Below are 11478 nucleotides of genomic sequence, written 5' to 3'. Positions count from 1 at the left end.
ACATGCAGACAATAATTGATAGTGATTATTTCATTGTTTTACACTGAGCTTTATCATCTTACAATAACGCCGGGAGGGGGGGAAACTTCCTCTTTATTGCCATGTTTAAGAAATAGAAGGTAAGCATTTTATGCCATAAAAATTCTTCCTTTACACAAAAGAGCAAGAAGCTTTCCTGCTAAGGAAGATAAGCTGCTTTTTATTTTCAATGTAGAAAATTCAACAAGGTAACACAAGATCTATAGTTTGTTTGAATGTGTCAGCGTTCGCTGGTGATGTGCTGTACATTTCTGTTCCTGTGTGTTTTAGCTTTCCTTCCAGATTAGTGTTAGAAATACAACCATGTAGGCCCATGCAGCTGTCATCTAGATTCATTTTACAAGAAACTGAATCATTGCTCTGTTTATTACATCTACAAATTATTTAGAACTCCTCCCCGGCGTATGTATATGTACGCTGCTGGGGAGCTGGGCACAGGGGCACAGGGTGAGCCAGATAATGGCTTACCCTGCTGCCGCTCAAATCCCTGGTGGTGTAAAATACTATTCCCCCTCCTAGCCATCGCAACTTGGAGGGAGATGTAATTTGGGATCTGGAAATCACCAGCGCAGTATAACATTACTGCTACTGCGGCACCTAGTTTCAGTGCCGAGAGAGCTGAGTGCAGTGCACCGAAACCACCTGCTTTGTCCCCCCCCCCAATTTTATAGTTGGATATATGTACAATAGTCCCATTACTTAGTATACCATACACATAATCAATATTTTCAAATGTGTTTTTTTAAGATTTTAGATATTTGATGCTCTGGTATGATATAATCTCAATGGGCCTGATGCAATTCACTTTCTCTCCTAAGTTTTCTCCTAGAAGATTTTTTTTTATCTTCTGTTTAAATAGCTTTTCAGCACAATGCGATTGAAAAAGTACCTAAAAGAAATTAAAGAAATACTGACAAAAGTATTCTGAGTATTTTCTTGTGTGCTGGTGGCTTAAAAGGCATTTTATTGACAAGCTGTGAAAATTCACCTAGGAGAAAATTTAGGAGCAAAAGTTAATTGCATCAGGCCCAATACCTTCATTCAGCACATACAGTGGTTTGCAAAAGTATTCGGCCCCCTTGAAGTTTTTCACATTTTGTCATATTACTGCCACAAACATGAATCAATTTTATTGGAATTCCACATGAAAGACCAATACAAAGTGGTGTACAGGTGAGAAGTGGAACGAAAATCATACATGATTCCAAACATTTTTTTAAAATAACTGAAAAGTGGGGTGTGCGTAATTATTCGGCCCCCTGAGTCAATACTTTGTCGAACCACCTGCTGCTGTAATTACAGCTGCCAGTCTTAGGGTATGTCTCTACTAGCTTTGCACATCTAGAGACTGAAATTATTTCCCATTCTTCTTTGCAAAACAGCTCCAGCTCAGTCAGATTAGATGGACAGCGTTTGTGAACAGCAGTTTTCAGATTTTGCCACAGATTCTCGATTGGATTTAGATCTGGACTTTGACTGGGCCATTCTAACACATGGATATGTTTTGTTTTAAACCATTCCATTGTTGCCCTGGATAAATATATATTAGCAAGTCTGCATGCATATTTATCAAGAACTAGCTAAAGCACAAGTAATAAGGTCGCATAGAACTACAATAACAGAGCTATACAGAGTAACAAGGTGCACAGCAGATCAGCGTACTAACCACTATGATGGGCGGGGTATGAAATGGGAAGCAGACTTTTATGCTGGCATCATCCAATGGATGCAGGTATGCAAATATCCACACAGCTGAATGGTAATCACTCAATCCTGAGCTGGCTTGATTACCATTTGCTAGCTGGCTGTGAATGCAAAGGACTCCCATAAGAAATACATGCAGTATTATGTAACAACATGCATGCAGGAAATCCAGGGCTATCTGGCCGCAGCTCAGCTGCAACAAGCAATTGGTGGAATGATGACAGCATCCTGAGCTGCCCAGAACTGCAGAGCGATTGCAAATGACAATGAGACCCATTGCAAATGCACAACCGAATGCAAGCAGATAAGCCAGAACTGTCCGTTTGCAGCTCCACTGCAACGGACAGAATACGCTACAGGAGGAATCTATCTTCTCTCACTTTGCTTTTGAGAAAAATGTTGCCTTATTTGCAATCATTTCAAATTAGATTTATCTGTTTCTTAATGCCTTTTATTTTAGCCAACATATGTTATTAATACATACATTTGCTCTGTTTTTTTATATGGCTTCCCCAATCAAAAACTGGGTTATTTGCAATGGAAGATTAAGATTCATTCATTGCAATGTTACTTAGCATTCCTTGTTAGCCATTGTGTAAATGAACCCCCCCCCCTCCCCCATCATGGTACATTAGGTACCTATTTTCGATTGCATTATACGGTAGTGGAGGTGCAGGTATGTCCTCCTGTGATGTAAACTAGGGATAAGCTCAATTTCTGATTCTAAATTATAATTTCACCTGACTCAATGGCTTTTCATAAGATACACATTTATGAGAGAATTAAAACGTTTTTTCTGAAAACATGTTTTCTCATGCCCATTGACTTTGATCCAGGGGCTTCCCTCTACACCAGTGTGTGATTTTTGACCCGAGCTTGGGCATGGGTTTGCTTTAAACGCGTGATCATCATGTCATGCCTGTCAGCATTGAAGCGTAAGATCCCTTACTCAAAAGCCATCATCGAAAAAAGTAGAAGAAACACCAACACCAAATGTTGAACATTATTAAAGGATACCCAAAGTGACATGTGACATGATGAGATAGACATGTGTATGTACAGTGCCTAGCACATAAATAACTATGCTGTGTTCCTTTTTTTCTTTCTGTGCCTGAAAGAGTTAAATATCAGGTATGTAAGTGGCTGACTCAGTCCTGACTCAGACAGGAAGTGACTACAGTGTGACCCTCACTGATAAGAAATTTCAACTATAAAACACTTTCCTAGCAGAAAATAGCTTCTGAGAGCACAGGTAAAAAGGGGAATTTCTAATCAGTGAGGGTCACACTGTAGTCACTTCCTGTCCGAGTCAGGACTGAGTCACCCACTTATATACCTGATATTTAACTCTTTCAGGCAGATAAAGAAAAAAAGGAACACAGCATAGGTATTTGTGTGCTAGGCACTGTACATACACATGTCTATCTCATCATGTCACATGTCACTTTGGGTATCCTTTAAAACACTGTTTTTAATAAACTCCCTCTGTTACAATTGTCAGCCTGGTGTTAAAATGAGACTTCTGGTTCTTTTCTCAGACCCTATAGCATCTTCTTCCTTCTCACAGCCATATTGTTTTAGATGGGCTCTCCCTAAGATTCATGTGACACCACTACAAAAAAGGACATTTTGAGAATTTTTATATTTACAGCAATTTGTTAAAAGTTATCTTTCCTAACCATAAATGGGAAAAACAAACCGGAACTAATTATATTTAAAATGTATTGTAAGGGCAGAGCTCTCTCTTTCTCTTCTAGTATTTCCCCCACTGCTGTATAAATATATTGCTATTTCCTCTTCTGTGTACAATTTATGAGGTGTGCTGTAACTTTGTATTATCTGTATTTCCCTTATTAAATATGCATCTGTATTTCTTATGTATTGATTGCTGTACAACACCCCTGAATATGTTCTATAAATAAACAATATAAATAGGAGGTGTATGTTTTCTTTATTTTTTTCCTTACAAATCTTCTTTAGTAAATTATCTTTTGTCTAAAATATTTTCATAGCCAAGAAAAAAGTCCAGTAGGAGAAACAAAGTTTTAGAAAAAGTTTTTATAAGTAATCATAAAAAATAAAATAAAAACCAATCACATGGATTGAGATTCAGTAAAATGTATCCTAAAAAATGAAAAACATATCGGTAAGTCCTGGAATTGTATTACGTATGAGCGTGTTTTAGGAATAGGTCTTATTTCCTGTGTTCTTTGTCAAAAGCCCATATCATATCAAAATTATATGTAGACAATAGCTATGTGCAGATTCAGTAAGAAAATATTTTTGCCCCAGACACCAGACACTTCTACTTAATTATGCAACATAATCCTCTTAACATTCCAGCAATATGCACACTCCTAATGGACACTAAGCAGCCTAAATTGTTATGTACAAATTAGCAGTAACATTGATACTCAGTTTTATTATGTGCTGGCTCAGCACTTTCATTAAATGTACCACTCCTTCTCCATGAACATCAATGTATTTTGCTTACCATTACAATAAAAATAATCTTCTCAGGCTCATTTAACAGACTTTAACTTTACCAAGATGTCCACATTTCCAGACACTCTCTAACAGTAACTAATTTGAGTTGCAAGAGCTTCCTGTGTACACATAATTTTGATACATAAATATCCAAACAAGTGTATTGTTATAGTTAACTCATTTTATACTAGATGATCACAGAATTGTATTAACTCAAGACACCTTATAATTGCAAAAAAACACCCCAAAAAGCAACAAAAAAAAGCAAACAGAAAAACACTCCACTAATGCCAATATTAGTTCCTCTGCTGAAATACGATTACTATCCCTGTACAGGTAACCTAACTGGAACTGATGAATTGGTGACATTGAGATTGTTTAGAGTTAATCAGTTGTGTGGACATGTAACATGTTGCATAGCTATCTTGGGTGACAAGGCACTTTGTCTACTAACTACAATCAATACTAGTATAGTTAGGATAGTACATGATTTGTTTGTTTGTATGGGCATTGCTTTTAAAGTTGGAGCTTTGTGAAGTATGCTTACCAGCAACACCAGAGTGGAAAACATTTTGTTGGTCTCAGAAATAATTTAAAGAGACATGCATAAATATTTTAGGTATATGTGTTATTGCGCTAGTTGTGCATGTCCTGGTGCTTGTATAACATTTTTTTTAATAAAATGTCACATATATTATTATTGTTTAAGCATAGAAAAAAAGAGCTGATCATAATGTTAACGTTCACCTGTCATTGTGTTAATGAGGCCTATTCCACCTGGGAAGCTGCACTACACACTTGTTGGGCAGTTCAGGCTCCCAGCCACAAGCACCCTTTGGCTGCAATTTGATTCAGCTGAATGGCAGCACTTGTAATACCACTCATGTCATCAAGGCACCTGAGCATGGCCGCCGCTAAACTCAGATGGGACTCCATAAGGGGTCTTCCTTTCCACTGCCTGTGCTGAGCATTGGCATTGCCTTCAGCCTCCTGTGTGAAAGAGGCCATACACGTTTAGATTTTTGCCCAATGTGGCAAACAGATAAATTCCTCTCTGATCTGAATCTGATTAGAGAGGGATGTATTCCCTCCATACACACACAGATTTTCAACACAATCACCATGAAATCTATTGAAAATCTATTAAACTTCCCAGCTGTGTCCAATCAACCAAAATGTACTATCCAGTCTGATCTTAATTTTGATCGATTTTTGCCATGAATTGAGCAAAATTACAATTTATGTGTCTCATTTTTCACAGATAACAGGCAGATTCGATCAATCAGCCAGTAAAAATGTTAATAATGCTAAAGTCAAAAAAAGGATACTGTAAACGTTTGCTGAAAGCCCAAGTTAATCTGACTTTGATTCGCTAGTGAGCTGTTCAAACATGTCAGAATGTTTTGGGTTCAGAAAGTCCTGATTTAAAAAAACATTGAATTCTTTAGGGAATAATGGGTTGTTGGTTATGGAGAATCATTACGATAGTAAAATGCACCAAAATGCCTGCAAAGACAATCTACAGTCTGAGAAGAGATTTGCTATTAAAAAAAAGGGAAAATGTGAACAGAGAATAACAATATACTCTACATGATTTGGAAGGCAACATGGGACATATGCAAATGCTTCACTTTTCATGTTTGTAGCATCCTTTAGTGCTGTATAAGGGGACACAGTATGTTCACAGTGCATACTTTGCTCTATATGTCAGCATTGGTTTCTATACCTTTTCTTTACATACAACATCAATACCACCTGGAAAAAATAAATAAAATACATTTCCATCAAATAAATGGCTTTAACTGATCTCTTGTAATATGATTTTGTAGCTAACCGATTATCTATCAATACTGATCTGCTAGTATAATATTATCATTATAGGCAGTCAGGTGTATATGGGCTGTGTGTGCTTTGTGGATGATGGTATCCTTGGCCGGCCAGGAATTTGTTTGTGACAGGCTCTGAAATACACTTGTTCTGTCTTTTTAAATGTTTGTCTGGATTTTATCGAATTTTGATATAATAAATTGATTACTTCTTGTTATTACACATTATACCGACTATTTTGATTAATACAGTATGATTTTGTAGTAACCTAGGGAAGGATAGCAATTTATATTGGTAAAAAATGCGCTTTGTCACTTTATATTTTAAAAAGTTTCACTAATTGACTTGGGAAATAAATATTCAATAGATTAAAGGACGGGGAAGCTTAAGAGTCAAACCTGATGCTGCAGGGGGTATAACAAGCATTTTTCCCTTTAGAATTTTAAAATTAATCTACTCAAAACTACAAGGTCTTTGTTATTTTTTTTAGATGTTGCCACTAGTTACCCTGACATATGTAGCAAATTTGGTGATGATAGTGTGTTGAGAATGTTTGACTGGTACTTGACTCCCATTTAACTACTTAAGGACCGCCTGACGTCAAGTCCTGGGGCTGCAGTTTCCCAGGGAACAGACGCGCGCATGCGCAATCGTTCCCTGCCGCTTCACGGAACGGAGTTCCATGAATAGCCTGCTAGCCGCCGATCACGGCTAGCAGGCTGCTTGTAAATGTAAGGGGAAAGAAATCTGCTTTGTTTACAAGCGTACAGCGTTGCCAGGGGCCACAGCGCTGTACGAGATCGGCGATCCCCGGTCTCTGATTGGCCGGGGAGTGCCCTGCTCTCATAGGCTGATGCCTAAGAGAGGCGGTACAGGACGGATCGTCGTCCTGTTCCAATTCTAGTGCATGGAGGGGAGGAGGGAAGGGGAGGGACGGGGAGAGAGAGAGCCTCGCTGAGGCTGCAGTAAAAACAAAATAAACAAAGTCTGCAGTCTGAGTCTGATCGCTGGGCTCCCAAGCTGGGCTGTGCAGGAGGCTGAAAAGCCTGCACAGCCCAGTACTGCATTAACTGGCCTGGTCGGGGGAGGGGGGGGGTAGCACTGTGGGCGTCAAGTGGTTAAAACTACATTTTATAGCCTGAACTTTAGAATCAGTTTTCTGAAGAACATCAAGTTTTATTTTTCCGAAAATCGTTTTTACGTGTGGGTGTGCATAAGTGTGGAGTGTGGTGTATTAGTCACTCCTATGCTTATTTTAACGATTTTTTGCTATTTTATTTACCAATAAATATTGCTTTTTTTCTAGCTACAATTAATTCATGTGAGAGCATGCATATTCCATAGTGTTCTCCTTTAGTATTGCATTTTTTTTACTTTTCCACAATTGGTTTTGTCATACTTAGGAAATTCGAGATCAATAGCATGTATAGGATACACAGGACCTTGCAATTAACAGAGAACCACAGCGCCATAGCCTTCATTGTTATTGGCAATTTTGGGCAGCAGATCTGTGAAAATCTGTCCTTGGGCAAATCTACTGTATTCGCTGCAAATTTTAGTTTGCAAATTTCACCTATTCACCTCCTAAGGGGAGCCCAACCTCTTAAGAATATTTGCACACCCTACAGATGAATGATCTGTATGTCAGCGGTCATCTCTCTGTCACTAATAGAGGTGCTTGAGCAGTGTTGTTCTCCTTGTGGAGCTTGGAAAGTGGAGATGGTGAGTAAACTGAGTTGTGTATTTATTTTTCCATGGTAACACTAACCTATTGTGACAAGCAAGACAGAAAATAAATGACACACCACCTTCACAGCTGACTGTCCTTCGTGATGATAAATGTACACATTGAAGGTTGAGTACTTTATTTTTCTTTTTTTTACAGTGGCAGCACTAACTTATCGTGACAAGTGATACAAAAATGAATGAAAGGCCTATTTACAACAGGCTGGCCTGTGTGATAACAAGTGCACACACAATAAATTATTTTTTCAAGGCGCCACTAACTAGTCATGGCAAGTGAGAAAGACTTTAAATGACAGATCACCTTTACAACTGGTTGGCCTGTGTGATAACAAATGTATGCACTACAATGTATTTTTCAACAGTGATACTAACTTGTGACAAGTGATTGAAAATAAATCACGGCCTATCTTTCCAACTGGCTGCTATACTGTGTAATATCAAATGTACGCCTACAAAGAAGAGTTTTTTTCCCCAAACAGTAACACTAACTTGTAGTCATAAATGAGGGAAATAAAGGAAGGACCCCTTTTATAACTAGATGGCTGGGTGACTACAAACGTATGCAAACTAAACTTATGGGCTTTATTACTATTAACTTGATATCACCCCAACAAAATCACTTCATCAAGCTCACTGCTTAGGGATACTATTTGAATCAGGATTCTTCTTCTGATCTCACATTAACAGGTTAACCAAAGACATTTTGTTAATAATGAAAACCATTGTCCTCCATTTATACCAGTGCATTGCAATTCTTCTTCAAAAGCTCTGCATGCTACATTTTGGGTGAGATGGCATTTTTGTCTTATTCAGTACAACTGAATGGGAATTTGTCAAAAATTGCAAAGACAATGGATAGAAAAAAACATGCTTGTATTTTGTGGTGAAAGCCCAGCAGCACTGATATAACTTCTTAAAACAACTGAGTCAGAATGAATCTTGATAGGGCCATATACCAGGCTGTCAATGCATCCTATAGGGTGCCAGTCACTACAGAGAGCAACATTTTTTAGAGTACCCTACTCATCCCTGGCTGCTGATCAGATATTGTGGTTGACCACGGTTTCAACGTGTTAGAGGCAAAGGATCAGAAGGATGGTAACATGAAATTTGGGTGCCCGTGAGCTGTGGAAGTTTAGTCACAGCCATGGGCGCCCATATAATAATGTTCATTTTTGTTGTTGTTGGTTGGTGGTAGTGGTGGTGGTGGGGTGCTTAAGGCTAGGCATGCAAGGGTTGGATAAGGTTATGTATGGGAGGGGGGGCAGCTGGTTAATGTGAGACATCTGGGGAGGGAGGTGGTAGGGGTTAAGGATAGGCATCAGTAGGTTGGTGGTTAGAGTTAGGCAATGGTAGAGGGAGGATTCTGTGTGAGAATAGGGTTAGTTTTGCACTGCAAAAGAGAATATCTATAAATGTACCAATATTCTACAATTGGCTATTTCTGGTGCTCCAAATTCCATTTCGCCCTTTTTGCATGTACTCCAGCAGGACAGCATTTTTTTTTCAAAGGAATGAATTATGGCAGTCTCCATATCCCTCTCACTAAAGGGTTATTTAATAAATATATAAATGCATGCTAATAAAAAACAAACAACACCAGCAACTATTAGACCAACATTAGCCAGCTAGCTATCCTATCAAAACAAATCTTTTTCTGCTATTTAATATGTAACTTCTTATATTAATACTACAGCCTAAAAAGTAAAGGGAAGGGATATAACACATTAGAATCCTTTGTTCCCTACTATTGGTCTGTGTCATTGTCACACTACTAGGAATATTACATGTCACGAGAAGAAAAGGGAAAATCAAGTTCTCCTTCACATCTAACAAGCCTTTTCTTAAAAACTCATAAGTCCAAAAATTATGTCTTGATGGACCATCCAGATAAGAAATCATTGTTTGCCTAGTCCACGTTTATTAAGTAATTTCTGGTTGTCCTTGTTCGATGAAAGGAAATCTGTATTATACATTTTGGTTTCTCTTTTATTATCTCCATTTATTACTTTATCATGTCACATTATTTTGTTATCGGTGGAATATTGGATGACTCCTACCACCCAGATGTGATGGGGCATTGTGTGCAGAATGACATACAGCACAGATTGTGGGCTGCAGTCCCATCACCGGTGACTGCTCATTTCCTGCAGGATATTATTCACCACCAATGCATTACAAATTGAAACAATGTGCCAGGTCCTAGGTCTGAATTATGGAAACTTGGCTGTTCACTTGCAGATTTTTGGATAGTCACTGTTGGTGTAACGCTGAATTGCATTTCAGTACATGAGAAATAATTCACAAGACTTTCTGATACAAAACTATGTAATTTGAAGAATTATAAAATAGTTCTCTCTTAATTCATAATTTTATTTGTACTGAATTCAAATTCTTAGATTTTGAAGTTTGGCTTTTCAGAATACAAAAAACAAAACATGATCTACAGTATGTATTTCAGCTGCATATTGCAATGATTAATTAAACAAGCAGGCAGTACTGGCAGATATCAACGTTATGCAGATGCTATATTACCAATGACAAGCAGATTATATAAATCACAGGCAAATAATCTAAGTGACAGGGCGATGCAGATGGGTGGTTTCTAGTGACAGACAGTAATAGTTAGCTTCTACTGACAGGCAGGTAGTGATAGGTAGATTGAGATTCTAATGAAAGGCAGGCAGTGATGGGTTGTTTGTAGGAACATATTAACCAGTTAATGACAATGTAGCGTATTAAAATGTCATGTTTGAGCCTGTTAACGGCAACAGGATGTTTTAATATGCTGCTCGTTCCCACCGCCGCTCCGCACGTGTGTGCACCATTCCCGCCATCGTTTCCATCAGGATTCCATGTTCAGTGATTGGGGAAGAGGGTCGAGCGGTCCTCTTCCCAATCGCAATGACTGGAGTTAATGGTCCATTCATAAAACAGGAAACATCCTTCCCCAATATGTGGTATGATTGAAAATGTTTCCTCCAAAAAAGGGCTTATTTCATCAGTCTATGCATTTCTCCTTAGTCCCTATTTGAATAAATATCCTATTAAAAGTAAAACTGGCTGGCAAAATGAAATTCCAGAATTAACAGATGAGCTCTGGAGTGATGCTTTACAAGCTATTCCTTATTTATCTGTAAATGCTTCACAAAAATTTTCCCAAACTAAAATTATTCATAGAGCCTTTTTTACTCCTAAACGACTTTACAGAACGGGTCTAAGAGAAGATCCTTTATGTCCTCGATGTCAAAGGGATCATGGAGGTTTGGTACATATGTTGTGGAGATGTCCCAAACTGCACAGGTATTGGGGAATGATTATTAATACTTTATCAGGGATTTTTCAAACCGAAATAGTGAATGATGTCAATACATGTATTCTTAGTGCGACTGATCTTTCTGACCCCAAACAAGTATCCCTTATTGCAATTCATAGAAGTCTTTTTCAGGCGAGGCTATTAATTCTTAAGCATTGGATAGATGAAACTCCCCCTACTTACACGCAATGGGTTAAACAACTCAATGAGTATCTTAAGCTGGAAAAAATAGTACATATGCATAGAGGTAATGGGGCTCGGTTTGAGAATATTTGGGATAAATGGTTGGATACCCCTGAGGTGGTTGACTTTGACTTGATTAGGGATAGATTATTTCGATAAGAATCTGGTGGAATGTA

Source organism: Hyperolius riggenbachi, chromosome 3, assembly GCF_040937935.1.
Source record: "Hyperolius riggenbachi isolate aHypRig1 chromosome 3, aHypRig1.pri, whole genome shotgun sequence".
Classification (NCBI taxonomy): Eukaryota; Metazoa; Chordata; class Amphibia; order Anura; family Hyperoliidae; genus Hyperolius; species Hyperolius riggenbachi.
This window is presented reverse-complemented; position numbering follows the sequence as displayed.